This window comes from Tachyglossus aculeatus, chromosome 4, assembly GCF_015852505.1.
Source record: "Tachyglossus aculeatus isolate mTacAcu1 chromosome 4, mTacAcu1.pri, whole genome shotgun sequence".
Taxonomy (NCBI): Eukaryota; Metazoa; Chordata; class Mammalia; order Monotremata; family Tachyglossidae; genus Tachyglossus; species Tachyglossus aculeatus.
Window position 1 is genome coordinate 82,477,941 of NC_052069.1, and position 24,337 is coordinate 82,502,277.

A 24,337-nucleotide genomic window follows, 5' to 3' on the forward strand; every position below is an offset into this window, starting at 1 on the left:
CTAATAAACTAATTTGCAGGGCTCTCCTGATGGCAAAAAAGCCTTTGTGAAGGATACTTGCTCAGATGAAGAAATGGCATTTCCAAAGTCCCCTCTGGAGGTGAATCGGTGAATTCACTTCCCTCCTCAAAAATTTCCAGTAGTTGCCCATCCACCTCTGTATCAAACAAAAACTCTTCACCATTGACTTTAAAGCACTCACTCACCTTGCCCCTCCTACCTCACCTCACTTCTCTCCTTCTACCACCGAGCCACATACTTCACTCCTTTGGTGTTAACCTTCTCACTGTGCCTCCATCTCGCCTGTGTCTCTGCTAACACGTCCTGCCACTGGCCTGAAACACCCTCTTTCCTCAAATCCGACAGACAATGACTTTCCCCGCTTTCAAAGCCTTATTGAAGGCACATCTCCTTCAAGAGGCCTTCCTAGACTTAGCCTGACTTTTCTTCATCTCCCACTCCATTCTGGTCTCCCTGACTTACTCCCTTTGTTCTCCCCACGCCCCCTCCTCCAGCCCCACAGCACATGTATATGTCTGACTTCCCAACTCCAAGACTCTGAGCTTGCTGTGGGCAGGGATTGTCACTGTTTTATTGTTGTATTGTTCTTTTCGAAGCACTTAGTATAGTGCAGTCTCATCCTATCCCGACTGGATTACTGCATCAGCATCCTCTCTGATCTCCCATCCTCCTGTCTCTCCCCACTTCAATCCATACTTCACGCTGTTGCCCGGATCATCTTTGTGCAGAAACGCTCTGGGCATGTTACTCCCCTCCTCAAAAATCTCCAGTGGCTACCAATCAACCTACGCATCAGGCAAAAACTCCTCACGCTCGGCTTCAAGGCTGTCCATCACCTCGCCCCCTCCTACCTCACCTCCCTTCTATCCTTCTACAGCCCAGCCTGCACCCTCAGCTCCTCAGCCGCCACTGACCTCCTCACTGTGCTTCGTTCTCGCCTGTCCCGCTGTCCACCCCTGGCCCACATCCTCCCCCTGGCCTGGAATGCCCTCCCTCTGCACATCCGCCAAGCTAGCTCTCTTCCTCCCTTCAAAGCCCTACTGAGAGCTCACCTCCTCCAGGAGGCCTTCCCACACTGAGCCCCCTCCTTCCTCTCCCCCTCCTCCCCCTCCCCATCCCCCCACCCTACCTCCTTCCCCTCCCCACAGCACCTGTATATATGTTCGTACATATTTATTACTCTGTTTATTTTACTTGTACATATTTACTATTCTATTTATTTAATTTTGTTAGTATGTTTGGTTTTGTTGTCTGTCTCCCCCTTCTAGACTGTGAGCCTGCTGTTGGGTAGGGACCGTCTCTATATGTTGCCAACTTGTACTTCCCAAGCGCTTAGTACAGTGCTCTGCACACAGTAAGCACTCAATAAATACGATTGAATGAATGAATGAAGTCACTGCACACAGTAAGCGCTTAATAAATAAGATTGATTGAATGAATGATTTCTCTGAACTTGCCAGAACTGTGCCATGAACCAAAACACTTCTAAGATCCTGTAACTACACTGTTTTCTCCAAACGCCAGTCCTTTCCCCTAGTGTGAACATAACCTTGGCATCATCCTCGACTCATCTCTCTCATTCAACCCACGTATTCAATCTGTCACCAAATCCTGTTGGTTCAACCTCCACCGCATCACTAAAAACTGCCCTTTCCTCTCCATCCAAACTGCCATCATGCTAATCCAAACACTTATACTATCCTGCTTTGATTACTGCATCAGCCTCCTTCCTCATCATCATCATCAATTGTATTTATTGAGTGCTTACTGTGTGCAGAGCACTGTACTAAGTGCTTGGGAAGTACAAGATGGCAACATATAGAGACAGTCCCTACCCAACAGTGGGCTCACAGTCTAAAAGTCCTCACTTCCTTTATCTCCTGCCTCTCTCTCCCCATTTCATTACAAACTTCACTCTGCTGAATGGATCATTTTTCCAGAAGACCATTCAGTCCATGTTTCCCCACTCCTCAAGAACCTCCAGTGGTTGCCAATCCACCTGAGCAACAATGAGAAACTCCTTTTAATTGATTTTAAAGCAATCACCTTGCCCCCTCCTATCTCACCTTGCTGCTCCTCTAATGTGAGCCCCTTGTTGGGTAGGGACCGTCTCTACATGTTACCGACTTGTACTTCCCAAGCCTCCGTGGGAGTCAGCTGGGAAGCAGGGATCGAGGTGAGGGAGGAGGAGGAGGGGGTTTCCTAGCCCCAAATGACCAAGCTTTTGTGGAAAGATTCACCACAAAACCTACTCACTGTACCTTGATCTCATCTATCTCACCACTGACTCCTCACCCACATCCTGCCTTTGCCCTAGAAACGCCCTCCATCTTCATCTCTCCCAGATGATCACTTGCCCCACCTTCAAAGCCTTATTTAAAGCATACATCCTCCAAGAAGCCTTCCCTGACTAGGCCCTCCTTTCCTCTTCTTCCACTCCCTTCTGCTTCACGCTTGCACTTGGATTTTCTCCCTTTAGTCACCCCCATCCCCTCCATCCCTCTGCACTTAGGTACATATCCATAATTAATTTATTTATTTATATTAGTGCCCGTCTCCCTCTCTAGGCCGTAAGCTCGTTGTGGACAGGGAAAATGTCTACCAAGCACTTTAGTACAGTGTTCTGCACACAGTTAGTGCTCAATAAGTATCATTGATTGATTGACTGAACACACTAAAGGGGGCTTGGGGTGTGCCAGTAAGAGGCAACGAGGAGGGGGCTGCTTTGCTAATGGAGGCAGCATTCATTCATTCATTCATTCATTCATCCGATAGTACTTATGAGTGTTTACTGTGTGCAGGCTTCAGAGGTGAATCAGCACAGCCTAGTGGAAAGAGCCTTGGCCTGGGTTTTAATTCCGGCTCCACCAGTTGCCTACTGTGTAAGCTTGGACAAGTCACTTCAGTCAGTGTGTCAGTTGATCGTATTTATTGAGAGCTTACAGTGTGCAGAGCACTGTACGAAGCACTTGGGAGAGTTCAGCATAACAATATAACAGACGCTTTCCCTTGTCCACAGTGAGCCGACTGTCTTCACTTCTCCAGGCCTCGGTTTTCTCCACTGTAAAAGGGGGAAAATGTAAAATTGTAAACTGTAAAATCCTCCTCCCTCCTTTTTAGACTGCGAGCCCCATGTGGGACAGGGACTGTGTCCAACCTGATTAACTTGTAATAATAATAATAATGGCATTTGTTAAGCACTTACTACGTGCGAAGCACCCTTCTAAGCGTTGGGGGGATGCAAGGTGATCAGGCTCACAGTCTTAATCCCCATTATACAGATGAGGGAACTGAGGCTCAGAGAAGTTAAGTGACTCGCCCAAGGTCACTCAGCAGGCATGTGGCGGAGTCGGGATTAGGACCCACGACCTCTGACTCCCAAACCCAGGCTCTTTCCACTGAGCCACGCTGCCAGTGCTTGGCACATAGCTCTTAACAAGTATTATTATTATAATTATCACTCATCAGACTGGACCTGAAGAATGCCAGCAGAATCCACCTGCATCCGTAAGCGTCACTGACTCATTTGTGTTTCATCTGGTCCCGTACCCACGGGTTTGGCAGCTTAGTTCTGCATTGCTGTGAATGGAATGTACCTTCCTTCATGGGAACATCGGCAGGAAGAGCAGAGCTGAATTTGGGAGGTGTCTAACCAGCCTGCTGCCGCCTCCATACAAGAATCGCATCCTCTAGGGGCCTCCCTGGGAGTCGACTGGGAAGCAGGGATCGGGAAGAGGGAGGAGGGATTTATAATAATAATAATAATAATGGCATTTATTAAGCACTTGCTATGTGCAAAGCACTGTTCTTAGTACTGGGGTTGGGGGGGGAACAAGGTGATCAGGTTGTCCCACGTGGGGCTCACAGTCACGTGGGGCAACCTGATCACCTTGTAACCTCTCCAGCGCTTAGAACAGTGCTTGGCACATAGTAAGCACTTAATAAATGCCATTATTATTATTATTATTAATCCCCATTTTGCAGATGAGCTGAGGCTCAGAGATGTTAAATGACTTGCCCAAGGTCACACAGCAGACACGTGGCGGAGCCGGGATTCAAACTCAAGTTTTAGACTGTGAGCCCACTGTTCGGTAGGGACTGTCTCTATATGTTGCCAATTTGTACTTCCCAAGCGCTTAGTACAGTGCTCTGCACATAGTAAGCGCTCAATAAATACGATTGATGATGATGATGATGACCTCTGACCCTCCCCCTCATGGGACAACCTGATCACCTTGTAACCTCCTCAGCGCTTAGAACAGTGCTTTGCACATAGTGAGAGCTTAATAAATGCCATCATTATTATTGTTATTATTCTGACTCCCAAGCCCACACTCTATCCACTAGGCCACACTGCTTCTCTCGTAGCCCCCCTGTGTTTTGTTTTTGTTTTTTGTTTTAATGGTATTTGTGAAGTGTTTACTATGTAGCAGGTACTTCCCAAGTGTTTAGTACAGTGCTCTGCACACAGTTAAGCACTATGATTTATTTATTTTATTTGTGCACATTTATTCTATTTATTTTATTTTGTTAATAGGTTTGGTTTTGTTCTCTGTGTCCCCCTTCTAGACTGTGAGCCCGCTGTTGGGTAGGGACCGTCTCTAGATGTTGCCGACTTGTACTTCCCAAGCGCTTAGTCCAGTGCTCTGCACACAGTAAGCGCTCAATAAATACGATTGAATGAATGACTCCAAAGCCCGTGTTCTTTCCACTGAGCCACACTGCTTCTCTATCCCATCTCTATCTGCCGTTTATCCCAGCCCCACGTTACCAGGCTTCTGTGGATAAATTTACCACAAACACATCACGGCTTAATCATCATCATCATCAATCGTATTTATTGAGCACTTACTATGTGCAGAGCACTGTACTAAGCGCTTGGGAAGTACAAATTGGCAACACATAGAGACAGTCCCTACCCAACAGTGGGCTCACAGTCTAAAAGGGGGAGACAGAGAACAAAACCAAACATACTAACAAAATAAATAGAATAGATATGTACAAATAAAATAAATAAATTAATTAATGGATAGAGCATGGGCCTACTTCACTTCTCTGGCTGTAGTTACCTCATCTGTCAAATGGGGATTAAGAGTGTGTGCCCCATGTAGGACAGGAACTGCGTCCAACCTAATTAACTTGTATTTAACTTGTAATTCAGCTTGTAATTAACTTGTATCACCCGTCTCCATGTTTTGTCACCTGTCTCCATGTTTTCTTTTGCGGTCTGTCTTCCCCTTCTAGACTGTGAGCCCGTTGTTGGGTAGGGACCGTCTCTATATGTTGCCAACTTGATCTTCCCAAGCGCTTAGTACAGTGCTCTGCACACAGTAAGCGCTCAATAAACACAATTGAATGAATGAATGAGTGAACAGTGAACAGTGCTGGGAACACAGTATATGCTTAATAAGTGCTATTATTATTATTACCCTGGAAATAAAGGAAAAGTGGCTTGCCCTGTAGGTTCACAGGAAGCCCCTGTCAGAGTGTATGAAGGGAATCAATCAATCAATGGTATTTATTGAGCACTTCCTGTGTGCCGAACACTGTACTAAGCACTTGGAAGGGTAAAATACAGAGTTGGGAGATATATTCCACAATGAGGCAGAGCCGCAGGAGCAGGAGGGACAATTGTAAGAGAAGAAAGTGTGGATGTGACTAGGGTTCAAGAGGTGGGATCTGGGCCTTTGGAGTAGTTGTAATGGGACTTATTAAGCACTTACTTTATATCTTTTAGACTGTGAGCCCACTGTTGGGTAGGGACTGTCTCTATGTGTTGCCAACTTGTACTTCCCAAGCGCTTAGTACAGTGCTCTGCACACAGTAAGCGCTCAATAAATACGATTGATGATTTACTTATTAAGCACTTGCCAGGCACTGTATGAAACGGGTTCCGAAACTCAGAGAAAAGAAACAGAAAAAGGATTGATGCCCCTCTAGACTGTAAGCTCCTTGTGGGCAGGGAACATGTCTACCAAATCTGTTATATTGTACTCTCCCGAGCTCTTAGAACAGTGCTCTGCTCATGGTGTGGAATAAATTCGATTGACTGAGAGCAGTGGTGTGACAGAGAACAGGTTTTGGGAGTAACAAGTTGAATAGGCTTTTAGGCTTCCCCCTTTGAGACTGTGAGCCCACTGTTGGGTAGGGACTGTCTCTATATGTTGCCAATTTGTACTTCCCAAGTGCTTAGTACAGTGCTTTGCACCTAGTAAGCGCTCAATAAATACGATTGATGATGATGATGATAGGCTAGGGAGGCTAAGGTAATTATAATTAAGTCGCATTGTAACCTCCCAACGCTTAGTACAATGCTCTGCTTATAGAAAATGCACAAGCAGCAGCTTGGCGTAGTGGACAGAAGCAGCCTGGCTTAGTGGGTAGAGCCCGGGTTGGGAGTCAGAAGGTCATGGGTTCTAGTCCTGGCTCCTCCACTTGTCTGCTGCGTGACCTTGGGCAAGTCACTTCACCTCTCTGTGCCTCAGTTCCCTCTTCTGTAAAAATGGAGATTGAGGCTGTGAGTCCCATGGGGGACAGGGACTGTGTCCAACTGATTTGCTTGTATTCACAAGCTGCTTATATTAGAGAAGCAGCCTGGTTTAGTGGAAAGAGCAAGGGCTTGGGAGTCAGAGGTCATGGGTTCTAATCCCGACTCTGCCATTTGTCAGCTGTGTGACTTTGGGTAAGTCACTTAACTTCTCTGTGCCTCAGTTACCTCATCTGTAAAATGGGGATTAAGACTGTGAGCGCCACGTGGGACAACCTGATTACCTTGTATCCCCCCAGTGCTTGGCACAAAGTAAGGGCTTAACAAATGCCATCATCATCATTAACAAATACCGTCATTATTATGAGAAGCCGCGTGCCTGAGTGGAAAGAGCACGAGCGTTGGAGTCAGAGGTCAAAGGTTCAAATCCCGACTCTGCCAATTGTCAGCTGCGTGACTATGGGCAAGTCATTTAACTTCTCTGTGCCTCAGTTACCTCATCTGTAAAATGGGGATTAAGACTGTGAGCCCCCTGTGGGCCAGCCTGATCAACTTGTAACCTCCCCAGCGCTTAGAACTGTGCTTTTCTCATAGTAAGCACTTAATAAATGCCATCATCATCATTATTATTATTATTATTATTCACCCCAGCACTTAGTACAGTGCCTGGCGCATAGTAAGCACTTAACAAACACTATAAAAAAATGTCAAAACAGAGGAAGCAGAACCAGAGGGCGTGGGCAGGACAAGCAAGAGATGGGTGGGTAAGGGGTTGCGGAATCAATCAGTCAAACAGTGGTATTCACTGAGCACCTACTAGGTGCAGAGCACTGTACTAAGTGCTAGGGAAGCAGCGTGACTCAGTGGAAAGAGCATGGGCTTTGGAGTCAGAGGTTATGGGTTCAAATCCCAGCTCCACCACTTGTCAGCTGTGTGACTTTGTGCAAGTCACTTAACTTCTCTGGGCCTCAGTTACCTCATCTGTAAAAGGGGGATTAAGACTGTGAGCCCCCCGTGGGACAACCTGATCACCCTGTAAACTCCCCAGCACTTAGAACAGTGCTTTGCACATAGTAAGCGCTTGATAAATGCCATTATTATCATTATAGGGAGATTACAACCGAATTAGCAGACACATTTCCTTCCTGAAACGACCTTACAGTATGGGGAAGTGGCAAGGACCCGGAGAATGAGGTCTGGAGAAGCATCAGGAAGGTAGGGGAGTGGAGAGTGAAAGGAAGCATCACTAACAAACTGGAGGTAGAATTGCTGAGAGGAGACTGAGAAAGATAAAATGAAAAGCAGAGGGGCCCTGCCTCTCAGACAATCTTGTCAGGACAGATCTTGGTTTGCCAAAAAAGTCTGCAGGCTTTAGTGGGCCAGTTTCATTTTGGAGGAATTCCCTATTACACATCAAAAGCAGGGATAGACTCTTTAGTCACACTAACCCACAGCAGAGCCCAAGGTAAGGTCACAAAAGGGCAGGGGTGGGATTTCTTCCTGGCGAAGGCGGATTTTATGCTCCAGTGTAATGGAGGTAAATTGAGAAGGGAATAAAGTTAGATTTGCGCAAATCCGATTATTGTTTTCTTAATGCAATTCAACCGTGATAAACGCAGTTGTGGATTGATCTATGACATTTTGTATACTCAATAAACTGAGTTTGAGCAGTTCAACACTGAAGTTCATCAGAGAATCCTGGTTTCACGGGATGCGATACAATGACCAGAATGCCTCGGCAGATACAGATGAGAGATGTGAATTTTCTTCCAACTGCAAAACCGTAAGTTTTACCCTTTCTGTTTCAGATAAAAATATCTGTGTGCTGTGGAAAATAACAACTCAGCAAAACTTCAACCTCTCAGATAGCCACGGATGGTGCAAACAAAGCACTAGAATTTGAGAATCCCTTCCCCACAGCACCTGCATGTATGTATATATGTTTGCACATATTTATTACTCTATTTATTTATTTATTTATTTTACTTGTACAAATCTATTCTATTTATTTTATTTTGTTAGTATGTTTGGTTTTGTTCTCTGTCTCCCCCTTTTAGACTGTGAGCCCACTGTTGGGTAGGGACTGTCTCTATATGTTGCCAATTTGTACTTCCCAAGCGCTTAGTACAGTGCTCTGCACACAGTAAGCGCTCAATAAATACGATTGATGATGATGATGATGATGACTTTCTCCACTCTTCTCGTCACTCTGTTCCCTGTTTTGTGGGGGTTTTCACCCTTGGGCCCCTGGAGACTCTGAAGAGGGCTTCTGTCACACTGTACTCCCCTCAGAGCCTCAGGAGGTGACCAGCAAAGCCCAAGAGGCCCCACTGTTTCCCCCACCATCACTGGTCCCACTCTCTGCCGGGCCTCAGAATCCCCAGCCGAGTCAGAGAAACTGCCCCCCAACTCATCGATTCATTCATTCAGTCGTATTTATTGAGCGCTTACTGTGTGCAGAGCACTGTACTAAGCGCTTGGGAAGTACAAGTTGGCAACATATAGAGCCGGTCCCTACCCAACAACGGGTTCACAGCCTAGAAGGGGAAGACAGGCAACAAAACAAAACATGTGGACAGGTGTCAAGTCATCACAATAAATAGAAATAAAGCTAGATCTATCTGTTGCCGACTTGTACTTCCCAAGCTTTTAGTACAGTGCTCTGCACATAGTAAATGCTCAATAAATACGATTGAATGAATGTGGACAGGTGTCAAGTCATCAGAATAAATGGAAGTAAAGCTAGATGCACATCATTAACAAAATAAATAGAATAGTAAATATGTACAAGTAAAATAGAGTAATACATAAATAAAATAAATAGAGTAATAGAATAAAATAGAGTCATAAATCTGTACAAATCTCCCACACACCCTGTCCCCCAAAGTGTGAACAGGGCCCTGGGAGGGGAAAGCAAAGGCCCTGGAGCGTGGCTGAGGGAATGAGCTGTGTTCTCTCCAGAGAAACCGTCTGGGAGTCAAGTGTTGGGACAGACTTCTCTGGGCCTCTCCTACTTCATCTATAAAATGGAGATTAATCAATTAATCAATCATATTGATTGAGCTCTATGAGCAGAGCCCTGTATTGATCACTCCAGAGAGTACAATACAGCAAAATTAGCCAACATGTTCCCTTCCCATAATGAGTTTACAGTCTGGACTGTGAGTCCACTGTTGGGTAGGGACTGTCTCTATATGTTGCCAACTTGTACTTCCCAAGCGCTTAGTACAGTGCTCTGCACACAGTAAGAGCTTAATAAATACGATTGATTGATTGATTGATTGGACTGTCAGTCAATTGTATTTATTGAGTGCTTACTGTATGCAGAGAGTACAATATAACAATAAGTAGACACATTCCCTGCCCACGCTGGGCTCACAGTCTAGAAGGAGGGACAGGCATTAATATAAATGAATAAATGACAGATATGTACATAAGTGCTGTGGGGCTGGGAGGGGGGATGAAGAAAGGGAGCAAGTCAGGGTGACGCAGAGGGAGCGAGGGAAGAGGAAAGGAGGGCTTAGTCAGGGAAGGCCTCTTGGAGGAGATGTGCCATCAATAAGGCTTTAAAGGTAGGGAGAATAATTGTCCGTCAGTTGTGAGGAGGGAGGATGTTCCCGGCCAGAGGCAGGACTTCGGCTAGAAGTCAGAGGCAAGATAGATAAGATTGAGGTACATTGAGAAGGTTAGCGTTAAAGGCTGTGTCCAAACTGTAGCTTGCATCTACCGCAGTGCCTGGCACATAGTAAGTGCTTAACAAATACCATAAAAAACAAAAATACTTCCATATGACATCGTACTCCCTATTCATTCATTCATTCAATCGTATTTATTGAGCACTTACTGTGGGCAGAGCACTGGACTAAGCACTTGGGAAGTACAAGTTGGCAACATATAGAGACGGTCCCTACCCAACAACGGGCTCACAGTCTAGAAGGGGGAGACTAGACAACAAAACCAAACATGCGGACAGGTGTCGAGTCAACAAAATAAACAGAAATAAAACTAGAAGCACATCATTCACAAAATAAATAGAATAGTAAATATGTACAAGTAAAATAAATAGAGTAATAAATCTGTACAAACATATATACAGGTGCTGTGGGGAGGGGAAGGAGGTAGGGTGGGGGGGATGAGGAGGAGGAGAGGAAAAAGGGGGCTCAGTCTGGGTCACATTCCATATCGTACACACACACTCCTAACATACCATCAACCAAAATGAGCAGGGATAAGCTCCTTGAGGGCAAGGATGGGGTCTACCGACTACTGTAGTATGCTCTCCCCAGCTCTTAGGACAGTGCTCTGCACACAGTAAGGGCTCAAGAAATACCACTGATTGATCGGTGGAGAAGAATTTTCCTCGCTTCAAGATGGCTAAATGTCTGAAACCGGTCCTGTCCCGTCTGGCTGCCTGAGGAGATGAAGGCAGAGAAGAGTTTTCTCCTGGGTGCTTCATCCTTCACTGGTGCTGGATCTCAGACTTCTCACCCCGGGAATTCCCGACTTAAGGGTCTGAAACACAAAGGGCCTGACTCCTGCTGTCAGCCCCTGAAGATTAAATCATCATCAATCGTATTTATTGAGTGCTTACTATGTGCAGAGCACTGTACTAAGCGCTTGGGAAGTACTAAGCGCTTGGGAAGTACAAATTGGCAACATATAGAGACAGTCCCTACCCAACAGTCGGCTCACAGTCTCCTTTGCGATTTTTGATGGACTGAAATTCTAACAGTCTTTCTTGGCTTAAACAACCAGGTGTTCAACAAATGATCCACTTTTCCTTGGTAACACCTTAAAATACATTATTTTTACTGAAGGAAACCTAAGCTAGCTTGAAGAAAAATGTTTGGAATAGTTTCTTTCCTCTAGAGTCATGCCTTTGTTTTAATGGCATTTGTTACACATTTACTATGTGCCAGGCACTGTAATAAAAATGATGGCATTTATTAAGCACTTACTATGTGCAAAACACTGTTCTAAGTGCTGGGGAGGTTACAAGGTGATCAGGTTGTCCCACAGGGGGCTCACAGTCTTAATCCCCATTTTACAGATGATGTAAATGAGGCACAGAGAAGTTAAGTGACTTGCCCAAAGTCACACAGTTGACAATTGGCAGAACCGGGATTTGAACGCATGACCTCTGACTCCAAAGCCCAGGCTCTTTCCACTGAGCCATGCTGCTTCTAAGCCAATCAGGGTATACACAGTCCATGTCCCACATGGGGCTCACAGCCTTAGTCCCCATTTTACAGATGAGGTAACTGAGGCCCAGAGAAGTTAAATGACTTGTCTAAGGTCACACAGCAGACAAATGGAGGAGCTGGGATGAGAATCCAGGTCCTTCTGACTTCCAAGCCTGTGCTCAATCCACTAAGCCACACTACTTCTACTTTTTACTTGTGGGAAACAAACTGTGTCTTATGGCCACCAGGTTTGAAAATAAATAGAATACAATGGTCCCAGGTTGAATAAAAACCTCTCTCCGATTGTTGTTCATGCTTTTAAAAGCTACGATCCATAGTCACTAGATCTAGAGTCACGATTCTCATAATAATAAATAATAATAATAATGGCATTTGTTAAGCGCTTACTATGTGCACAGCATTATTCTAAGTGCTGTGGGGATACAAGGTGATCAGGTTGTCCCATATGGGGCTTACAGTCTTCATCCCCATTTTACAGATGAGGGAACTGAGGCTCAGAGAAGTGAAGTGACTTGCCCAAAGTCACACAGCAGACATGTGGCGGAGCCAGGTTTCATTCAGTCGTATTTATTGAGCGCTTACTGTGTGCAGAACACTGTACTAAGCGCTTGGGGAGTACAAGTCGGTAGCATAACCAGATCTGGGTTATGCTTGCACCCCAAACCTTCAGGCATAGTATAGTAGATAGAGCACAAATCTGGGAGTCAGAAAGTCATGGGTTCTAATCCCAGCTCTGCCACATGTCTGCTGTGTGACGTTGAGCAAGTCACTTCACTTCGCTATGCCTCAGTTTCCTCATCTGTAAAACAGTGATTGAGACTCTGAGCAATGGGACAGGGACTGTGTCCAACCTGATTTGCTTGCATCCACCCCAGCGCTTAGTACAGTGCTTGGCACATAGTAAGCGCTTAACAAAGGCCGTTATCATTATTATTATTGTTATTCAGGTATACTGCCAGTTCTAAGTTCTCAGACGCTCCCCTCACTGGGGGTTCAGCTCCATCTGCAGCTGGCCTGGAGAGGCCCAGTCGAACCAGACCCCAAGTGTTCTGGAGCAGCCCAAACCCTCAGGGAGGGGATGTTTTCCTGAAGGACGTTGGAAGGCAGTGTGGCCTAGTGGAAAGAGCACAAAATTGGGTTCTGGCTAATCCTGGCTCTACCACTGGCCTGCTGTGAAGGTAACCACAGCTAAATCACTTAGCCTTCCTAATAATAATAAAAATAATATTTGTTAAGTGCTCACTGTACTAAGCTCTGGGATAGATACAAGATAATCAAGTCCCACATGGGGCTCACAGTCTTGTCTTGTCTTATGCCGTCGAGTCGTCTCCGACCCTTAATGACGCCATGGACACATCTCTCCCAGAACGCCCCCCCCTCCATCCGCAATCGTTCTGGTAGTGGATCCGTAGAGTTTTTTTGGTCAAAATACAGAAGTGGTTGACCACTGCCTCCTTCCACACAGTCAACTCGGGTCTCCGCTCTTGACTCTCTCCCAGGCCGCCGCCACCCAGCACAGGTGAGCTTTGCCTTGTAGCAGATTGCCTTTCCCTCGCTAGCCACCGGCCAAGCTGGGAATGGAATGGGTATGCTTCTGCTTGACTCTCCCTCCCGTAGTCGAGACCGGGAGAGTACCGGAAACTCTCCAGGTGCGACCCTGAGAGGGGGCTCACAGTCTAAGTAGGAGGGAAAACAGGTATTAAATCCCCATTTTGCAGATGGGGGCACTGAGGCCCAGAGAAGTTGTGACACAGCAGGTGCACGGTCGAACCGTGCAGTGTGGGTCAGTGGAAAGGGCCCGGGCTTGGAAGTCAGAATCAATCGTATTTATTGAGCACTTACTGTGTGCAGAGCACTGTACTAAGTGCTTGGGAAGTAGAAGTTGGAGTCATGGGTTCTAATCCTGGCTCTGCCACTTGTCAGCTGTGTGACTTTGGGCAAGTCACTTCACTTCCCAACGCTTAGAACAGTGCTTTGCACATAGTAAGTACTAGTAAATGCCATTATTATTATTATTCTCTGGGCCTCAGTTACCTCATCTGTAAACCGGGGATTAAGACTCTGAGCCCCACTTGGGACAACCTGATAATCTTGTGTCTCCCCCAGTGCTTAGAACAGTGCTTGGCACATAGCAAACGCTTAACAAATACCATTACTATTATTAAACCCAGGTCCCCTAACTCCCAGTCCCAAGGTCTTTCCACTAGGCCACACTTTCTGTTCCTCAGTTTCCTCATCTGTAAACTAGAGATAAAATATCCTCCCTCTATCCTAGATGAGCCCCTTGGGGGAAAGGGAGTAGGTCTGATCTGATTACCTCGTATCTTCCCCGGTGGTTAGCACAGTGCTTGGCACATTGTAAGTACTTAATAAAACCTTAATTTGAAGAAACTGTGCAACAAATGGACTAGTCAGATGATAATTAACTTACGTCACAAGGTGAAATAAACAAAATTTCTTAAGGAAAAGTGTATGTTCCTCAAAGTGGCCAGTGCAGGATAGATGCAGAAGTAAAGTCATGGTTTGAATAACCTGCTCTTTTCTGCTTCCATCAACTTCCATCTTTTCACCTGAGAAACACTGTGGCCTAGAAGAAAGAGCACAGTCCTGGGAGTCAGAGGACCTTGATTCTAATCCCAGCTCTGTCACCTGCTTATTGTGTGACCTTGGGTAAGTCACTACACTTCTCTCTACCTCAGTTTCCTCAACTGTAAAACTGAGGATTCAATCCTACTCCCTCCAGCTTAAACTGTGAGCCCCCATGGGGGGACAGAGACTGTGCCCAACCTGATTTATCTTGTATCTACCCCAGCACTTAGAACAGTGCTGGGCACATAAGAGGTGCTTAACAAATACCATCATTAATTAATTGAACTGCCATCTCCTACAGTCTTCCCACTATTTTTTTAATCATAATAGCCTTTTCAAATAAAACAGGAAAACTCATTAGTCACAGTGTTCTGAAGGTACCTGTAAGAACTGGGAATAAGACAGTCCAAGGCCCAGGCAGGTCACTGGGGATGACATTCAGAACTGGTACGAATGTGGATGAATGTGTATAGTCAACTTCCTTCTGCATTGCACCAAAATACTGTCAGTGGAAGGTAGATGGAGCTGTAATTATAGCCAACCGTTTGTAATTTCAAAGAAAAAATTTTATTGCAGTAGAGTCATCCTGGAGAATATTTCAGAGCAAATATAGAAATTGTCAATAGAAATGTGCACAAATAACAAGGTCAAACTAGAGTGAAAAAGCCCTTCAGAAAACGTGACCTCAGGACCCCCGCCCGACCCCCTCGCCCTGAAGATCTATTTGCCACAAAGAGATCTCTGTCCTCATTGACCCATTGACTCAGGTCAGAGGCAAATGTCTTCTTGACTGTGGTCTTTTCCCAAGGAACGTTAAAACCATCATAAGAAGGCAGGAGGATCTCGTGGCAAGTATCTCACACTTGACTCGAAAGGCTGAAGCTGTAGTTTCTGTCGCGTGACATGGACAAACCACAGCCTGTCTCCATTTCTGCATTTGCAAAACAAGAAGTAATCATTCCCGTTACCTGCCTTACAGTGGGTGTTCTGAGCGGGGTTGGGCTTACCTCCACCTAACAGGGCAAATGTTCAGGATGACAGAACGGCTAGATGGTGCCAGTTTTAGGGAATTTGTGCCACCTTGGGGAGCATCATGCCAAAGGGACCTTCTGGAAACCCAGAATATCCAGTGGCTCACTAGATCCATGCTAGAATTCTCAGAGGGAGTCTGTCCTCGGTTGTGAAGACTGATGAAATAGTCCGGAGTCACCGCTGACTTTGTCACATAGGACAGACTGGCAGAATCCTGTTCTCTACACCCTCATATGACATAGGCCATAATGATAATAATTATAGTACATGTTAAGAGCTTACTGTGTGCCAAGCACTGGGATAGATACAGGTTAATCAGGTTGGACACAGTCCCTGTCCCACTTGGGGCTCAAACTCTTATTCCCATTTTTTACCAGTGAGGAAATCGAGGCACAGATAAATGATGGGACTTGCCCAAGGTTACACAGCAGACATGTGGCAGAGACAGATTTAGAACCCAGGTCCTTCTGACTGTCAGGCCCATGCTCTATCCACTAAGCCACACTGCTGCTCCATATAATAATGATGGCATTTATTAAGCGCTTACTATGTGCAAAGCTCTGTTCTAAGCGCTGGGGAGGTTACAAGGTGATCAGGTTGTCCCACTGGGGGCTCACAGTCTTAATCCCCATTTTACAGATAAGAGAACTGAGGCCCAGAGAAGTGAAGTGACTTGCCCAAAGTCACACAGCTGACAATTGGAGGAGCCGGGATTTGAACCCATGACCTCTGGCTCCAAAACCCGGGCTCTTTCCTCCCCCTCCCCAGGTATCAGCTATGAATAACTTGACCCTTGAGGGGAGGCAGTCAGTCCAATTTTGGTTCAGATCCTAGAAGCTCGATAGTTTTTTCAGCTTCTGGCAGCAAAGGCTACTGAAAAAAGCAAGATCAGAAGTCAGGAGACAACTCTGCCACTGGCCTGTTGGATGGACCTTGGATAAATCACTTAACTTCTCTGGGCCTCAGTTTCCTCAACTGTGAAATGTTGATGGGAAATACTGAGTCTCTTTAGTACAGGGTCTTTATCTGACCTGATAAGCTGACACTCTGACCTGATATGCTGTGGAAGCAGCATGGCATAATGGGCAGAGCACGGGCTTGGGAATCAGAAGATCTTGGGTTCTAATCCTGGCTCTGCCATTTGTCCTCTATGTGACCTTGAGCAAGTCACTTCCCTTCTCTGTGCCTCAGTGACCTCATCTGGAAAATGGAGATTGAGCCTGTGAGCCCCAAGTAGGACGGGGATTGTGTCCAACCAGATTTGCTTGTAGCCACCCCAGCGCTTAGTAATAATAATAATAATGGCATTTGTTAAGCGCTTACTATGTGCGAAGCACTTTTCTAAGCACTGGGGAGGATACACGGTGATCAGGTTGTCCCACCAGGGGCTCACAGTCTTCATCCCCATTTTACAGATGAGGGAACTGAGGCCCAGAGAAGTTAAGCGACTTGCCCAAAGTCACACAGCTGACAAGTGGCGGAGCTGGGATTTGAACCCATGACCTCTGACTCCCAAGCCCAGGCTCTTTCCACTGAGCCACTCTGCTTCCCCTGCTTCCCCTTAGTACAGTGCCTGGCACACAGTAAGCACTTAACAAATATCAATATTATTATTATTATAACCTTGTATTTACCCCAGAGCTTTGTCCATGTAAATATTAAGTACATTTACTTAATAAATGTCAAAATAATTGCCATTATTACTACTCTTAGGGGAAGCAGCATGGCTCAGTGGAAAGAGCCCAGGCTTTGGAATCAGAGGTCATTCATTCATTCAATCGTATTTATTGAGCGCTTATTGCGTACAGAGCACTGTCGTGGTTCAAATCCCAACTCCACCACTTAGATGTGTGATCTTGGGCAAGTCACTTCACTTCTCTGTGCCTCAGTTCCCTCATCCGTAAAATGGGGATGAAGACTGTGAGCCCCCCATAGGACAACCAGAATCACCTTGTAACCTCTCCAGCACTTAGAACAGTGCTTTGTACATAGTAAGCACTAAACAAATGCCATTATTATTATTATTATTATTATTACTCTGACCCCTGAGAAGCAATGTGGCCTAGTGGATAGAGCATGGGCCTGGAGTCAGGAAAGACTTGAGTTCTAATTCTGGCTCCGCCACTTGTGCTGTGTGACTTTGGGCAAGTCACTTAACATCTCCAGTGTGGGCAGGGATTGTCTCTGTTGCTGAATTGTAGTTTCCAAGCGCTGAGTACAGTGCTCTGCACACTGTAAGTGCTCAATAAATACGACTGAATGAATCTCCGTGCTTCAGTTGCCTCGTCCATAAAATAGGGGTTAAGACTGTGAGCCCCTTATGGGACAGGGACTGTGTCCAGCCTGATGATTTTGTATATACCCCACTGCTTAGTACAGTGCCTGGCATAGAATAAGTGCTTAACAAATACCATAAAAAAGTTTCTTTAAACACCTCACAAACCTAGAATATCTGGGAAAGCCCAAACTGAGAGAACAGGCAGAAATCTTCCTCTTCACCTTTCACTTGCTCATCTCCTCCTTCTCACGGTGCAACCCAGGCCTGTATCTCCTACGTTTTATCAAGCCGTTCCAGACCACAGCCTCAGGAAAAGGTGATACATAATAAGGTGATTCATAAACTCTAGCTAATATTACTGTTACATGGGTGGCATTTATCTCTTGAAATTAAATAATGCCGTTCTCTGAATAAGGAGCTTCATCTCCATTTCTTCTCCGTATAGATGGCGGAGATCAGGTTGCTTCTCGGGGAATTTGGGGAACTTGGGTCTGGTCTGGTTTTGAGAAGCAACATAGCCTGGAGTCAAGGGCCCAGAGTTTCAATTCTGGCTCCACCATTTGCCTGCTGTGTGACCTTAGTCAAGCCACTTACCTACTCTGTGCCTCAGTTGTCTCATCTGCAAAATAGAAATTCAATATCTGTTTTCCCTCCCTCTTAGGCTGTGAGCCCCATGTAGGACAGGGATCTGATTATTTGGTATCAATCCCAGTGCTTAGCACAGTGCTTGGCATACAATAAGTGCTTAACAAATGCTATTAATGTTATTATTGTTATTATTATTGTTACCCAGTAACTCTGGTATCAGTTAATGCTTCCTCATAAATATGCAGTGAGATGTATGCCTTATGAATATGTATCCCTAGCTCATTGTTCTTCCCACGGGGTTTAAGAAGCGAAGTGTCAGTTTGGAGACTGTCAATGAAGCAAGGCAGAAATAGAAAAGATCTTTATTAATTTTTGTTGAGCTCCTTTGCAACAATTCTGATGAAGGTCATGAATATGATGTTATTCGTGGATTTAAAGGGAGATCAGCAGATATACCATTTTACATCCCTTCCACAATAATCATAAATGAGAAGCAGCATGGCTTAGTCCTGGGAGTGAGAAGGACCTGGTTTCTAATCCTGGCTCTGTTGTATGACTTTGACCAAGTCACTTCACTTCTCTGGGCCTCAGTTCCCTCATTTGTAAAATGGGGTTTAAGACTGTAAGCCCAAGGTGGGACACAGACTGTGTCCAATCTGATTAACTTGTATATCTACGCCAGAGCTTAGAGCATAGTAAGCTCCAAACGAGTACCATAATTATTATTATTAATCGGTAGCTGGATAGAATCATTTACCAGTATTTACTGAGCCCTTCCCTGCCCCACCCTGCTGGCAAAGTCCTTTACTAAGCATTTGGGAGAATACCATAGGAGAGAAAAGCACAATTTCTGCCCTCAAGGAGCTGGTAAACTAGTGGGTAAGGTGGGTAGGAGGACAAAGAGAAGCAGTGTGGCTTAGTGGATAGAGTACAGGCCTGGGACTTAGAAGGACCTGTGTTCTAATTCCGGCTCCACCACTTGTCTGCTGGGTGACCTTGGGCGAGTCACTTCACTTCTCTGTGCCTCAGTTACCTCATCGGTAAAATGGGGATTAAAGATTGTGAGCCCCATGTGGGACAGGGACTGTGTCCACTCTGATTAGCTTGTATCTACCCTAGTGCCTAGTACAGTGCCTGGCAGACAGTAAGAGCTTAACAAATACCACTGTTATTATTATTATTCATTCAATATTGAGTGCTTACTGTGTGCAGAGCACTGTACTAAGCGTTATTATTATTATTATTATAGATGGAAAGTGCAGGAAAATGAGAATGAAAAGATAAATAATTGCTTTGATGGAAGCATTCATAAATGGATATATATGTGAGGGCTTTTGGGGGCTCTGGATGTACTGTAGCACTAAAGTGGTAGTTGGAAGAAATTGACCTGACGAGGAGAATATCAATCTAGGAAGGACTCTTGGAGGAGGTGGGATTTCAGGAAGGATTTTAAATCAGGGAGAGCAATGACCTGGTGACCTTGGAAGGGAAAGGTGTTCCCGACAGGGGGAGGGGCCTAAGCAATGGACCACAGTCAGGAGACTTGCGATGACCGTATGCCATTCCACCGAATCAGCCAGGCATTACGGGCTGACGATAAAGTGGGAGAAAAGCAAGGGGATGTATCAGCCTGCACCAGGGAAGCCATACGCACGGCTAAAAATTTAAATTGGCAACAGAGAGCTAAGTGCTGTCACAGAATTTTGTTACCTAGGAAACACACTGGCCAACGCTCCACAGAGAATGGCGGCAACGTGGTACCAAGCTCCAAATCCAATTCACGGCCCATAGAGCCGTAGTGCTCTGGCTGTGGGCGCTAGACTGTAAGCTTGTTGTGGGCAAGGAACGTGTCTGTTTATTGCTATATTGTATATTGTATTCCTTCATTCGATCGTATTTATTGAGCCCTTACTGTGTGCAGAGCACTGTAACTAAGGGCTTGGAAAGTATAATACACCAATAAAGAGAGACAATCCCTGACCACAAAGGGCTTACAGTCTAGATATCACAGCCAGAGAGGTTGGGCAGCACTATGGCTCCATGGATGGTGAATTTGGTTTGGAGCCTAGTGCCAGATTGCCGCCATTCTCCGTGGAGAGTTGGCTAGTGTGTTTCCTAGGTAACAAAATTATGTAACAGCACTTACCTCTCTGTTGCCAGTATAAATTTTTAGCCTTGACTGACTGACAGTTCATACATCCATTTAATAGTATTTACTGAACACTTACTGTGTGCAGAGCAGCGTACTAAGGGCTTGGGAAAGTACAGTACAACAATAAAGAATGGCAATCCCTGCCCACAACGAGCTCACAGTCTAGATGGGGGGAGACAGACATCAATACAACCTGGCCCCCATATGGACTTCACTTTCAACCCCTTAAGCTTTTCCACCAGAGTCACTTACAGACAACTCAATAGCCTCTAGTCTGTATGCTCATTGTGGCCAGGGACTGTGTCCACCAACTCTGCTGTATTGTACTCTCCCAAGTGCCCAGTACAGTGCTCTGCGCACTGTAAATGCTCAATGAATACCACTGATTAATTGATAAGATCAGATTCATTCATTCATTCATTCATTCAATCATATTTATTGAGAGCTTACTGTGTGCAGAGCACTGTACTAATCAATCAATCGTATTTATTGAGCGCTTACTGTGTGCAGAGCACTGTACTAAGTGCTTGTACTAAATGTTTGTACTAAGTCCTTGGGAAGTAGAAATTGGCAACATGTAGAGATAGTCCCTACCCAACAATGGGCTCAAAGTCTAGAAGGGGGAGACAGACAACAAAACAAAACATGTGGACAGGTGTCAAGTCATCAGAATAAGTAGAAGTAAAGCTAGATGCACATCATTAACAAAATAAATAGAATAGTAAATATGTACAAGTAAAATAAATAGAATAATAAATCTGTACAAACGTATATACAGGTGCTGTGGGGAGGGGAAGGAGGTGGGGGGGATGGGGAGGAGGAGAGGAAAAAGGGGGCTCAGTCTGGGAAGGCCTATAGCAAGACAATGAAGTTCCTGAAGATATCCAGTCTTAAATATTAAAGCTACATTCACCTAAATGCAGCAATGCTGTGTGGGACCTAAGAAGAGAATGAGTGACAGCAGGATACCCAAACAACTACTGTGTCTCAAGCTGAAACTGAAAACATTTTAAGAATAAGGTAAAATAAAGCCTCATACAATGCTGAGTTCTAATCCTGACTCCACTACTTGTCTGCTGTGGGACCTTGGACAAATCACTTTTCTGTTTTCTCAGTGACCTCATCTGTATAATGGGGATTAAAACTGTGAGCCTTATTTGGGACAGGGACTGTGTCCAATTTGAGCATTTTGTATCTACCCCAGGGCTTAGTATTGCGCCTGGCACACAGTAACCACTCAACAAATACCACTTAAAACAAACAAAAAGGCTTCTGCATCCCAGAGTCAAATGCTAAGGGTAGACCAGGATGCTATACCGCTACCAAGAAAAGAACCGCTCTTTTCGAGCAAAAGCTTTGTAAGGAATGAAAGATAAAGAGTGTGTCTATCTGTTGTTACATTATACTCTCCCAAGCATCATCAATCAATCGTATTTATTGAGCGCTTACTATGTGCAAAGCACTGTACTAAGCACTTGAGAAGTACAAATTGGCAACATATAGAGACAGTCCCTACCCAACAGTGGGCTCACAGTCTAAAAGGGGGAGACAGAGAACAAAACCAAACATACTAACAAAATAAAATAAATAGGATAGATATGTACAAGTAAAATAAATAAATAAATAGAGTAATAAATATGTACAACCATATATACATATATACAGGTGCTGTGGGGAAGGGAAGGAGGTAAGATGGGGGGGATGGAGAGGGGGACGAGGGGGAGAGGAAGGAAGGGGCTCAGTCTGGGAAGGCCTCCTGGAGGAGGTGAGCTCTCAGCAGGGCCTTGAAGGGAGGAAGAGAGCTACCTTGGCGGAGGGGCAGAGGGAGGGCATTCCAGGCCCGGGGGATGACGTGGGCCGGGGGTCGATGGCGGGACAGGCGAGAACGAGGTACGGTGAGGAGATTAGCAGCGGAGGAGCGGAGGGTGCGGGCTGGGCTGGAGAAGGAGAGAAGGGAGGTGAGGTAGGAGGGGGTGAGGGGATGGACAGCCTTGAAGCCCAGGGTGAGGAGTTTCTGCCTGATGTGCAGATTGATTGGTGGCCACTGGAGATTTTTGAGGAGGGTAGTAATATGCCCAGAGTGTTTCTGGACAAAGATAATCCAGGCAGCAGCATGAAGTCTGGATTGAAGTGGGGAGAGACAGGAGGATGGGAGATCAGAGAGAAGGCTGGTGCAGTAGTCCAGACGGGTTAGGATGAGAGCTTGAATGAGTAGGGTAGCAGTTTGGATGGAGAGGAAAGGGCGGATCTTGGCAATGTTGCGTAGCTGAGACCGGCAGGTTTTGGTGACGGCTTGGATGTGAAGGCTGAATGAGAGAGTGGAGTCGAGGATGACACCAAGGTTGCGGGCTTGTGAGACGGGAAGGATGGTAGTGCCGTCAACAGAGAGCACATAGTACAATGCTCTGCACACAGTAAGCACTCAATAGATACGATTGAATGACTGAATGAATGAATGAAAGGAAGAAAAAGAGAAAATGGAGGTAAGCATTGCAAATGTTTAACATAACATAACAAAGGAGAACCCAGACTGTGGTTCTTTTGACCTTTTCATCCATGCATGTACCTGCAGGTGAATTCCCCCATGGGTAGTGTCATCTTTGAAATAAGGGCCAACTATACATAGGAGGGAGAAGCGAGAGGGAAGAATGGTGAGAAGCTTTGCTTGGGAAGATAATAGGGAATGGGTGAAGAATTCAGGGAAGTAAAAATAAGAGATGTAGTGGGGAGTTTAGACTTACTTGGAAAGAGCACAGAGAGTGAGTGAAGAAGACTTGTAAGCAAAAACAAGAGATCTCGTGGGGAGTTTTGGGCATTTTTGGAGTTTTTGCAAGATATAAAGGGAAATAGGTAGCCACTGGAAGTGACTGAGCAGAGAAGAGGTGAGAACATGACATTTTAAGAAGCTGGAGAAACAGTATATCCTAGCCTGAGCCTGGAGTCAGAAGGACCAGGGTTCTAAACCCGACCCTGCCACTTGTCGGCTGTGTGACCTTGGACAAGTCACTTCACTTCTCTGTGCCTCAGTTACTTCACCTGTAAAATGGGGTTAAGACCGTGAGCTCCACGTGGACTGTGTCCAACATGATACACTTGCATCTACTCCAGTATTTAGCACAGCACCTGGCACAGAGTCAGCGTTTCACAAATACCATTAGGAAAATAAAGATGGACTGAAGAGGGAAAGGTTGAGTGAGGAGGCTGATTCAGTAATTTAATTGGGAGATGAGGGGATCTTGGAAAAGGGTGGTGGTCGTGTGGGTGGATCTCAGAAGTACGGGTGGGAAAGAATTGGCAGAATGCAACGACAGATGGAATAAGAGGGTATGAAGACTCAAAGACAATGAGGCACCAAAGATAGCACTAAAGTTGTGAGATTCTGGAACACATGGATGGTGGTGCTGTAAACAGTTTTTTTTTTATGGCATCTGTTAAGCGCTTACTATGTGCTAGGTACTGTACTGAGTGCTGGCACTGTACTGAGTGCTGGCACTGTACTGAGTTCATTCAAACGCATTTATTGAGTGCTCACTCTATGGGCAGCGCTGTACTAATTGCTTGAGAGATGATGATTTTGACACCTGTCTACATGTTTTGTTTTGTTGTCTGTCTCCCCCTTCTAGACTGTGAGCCTGTCGTTGGGTAGGGACTGTCTCTATATGTTCTTCCCAAGAGCTTAGTACAGTGCTCTGCACACAGTAAGCACTCAATAAATACCATTGTATGAATGAACAATAAGGAGACACATTCCCTGACCACAATGAGCTTACAGTCTAATAATAATAATAATGACATTTATTAAGGGGAAGCAGCGTGGCTCAGTGGAAAGAGCACGGGCTTGGGAGTCAGAGGTCATGGGTTCAAATCCCGGCTCCTCCAATTGTCAGCTGTGTGACTCTGGGCTAGTCACTTCGCTTTTCTGTGCCTCTGTTACCTCATCTGTAAAATGGGGATTAAGACTGTGAGCCCCACGAGGGACAACCTGA

The 24,337-nt window shown here is 45.5% G+C and overlaps 1 non-coding gene across 1 annotated transcript; it reads right to left on the bottom strand.

Moving 5' to 3' along the window:
• Nucleotides 1-13,241: 13,241 nt before the first annotated feature.
• Nucleotides 13,242-13,379, bottom strand: LOC119928003. Its single transcript, XR_005450965.1, has one exon. It is a non-coding gene; the product is annotated as a small nucleolar RNA SNORA7 (small nucleolar RNA).
• Nucleotides 13,380-24,337: the final 10,958 nt, after the last annotated feature.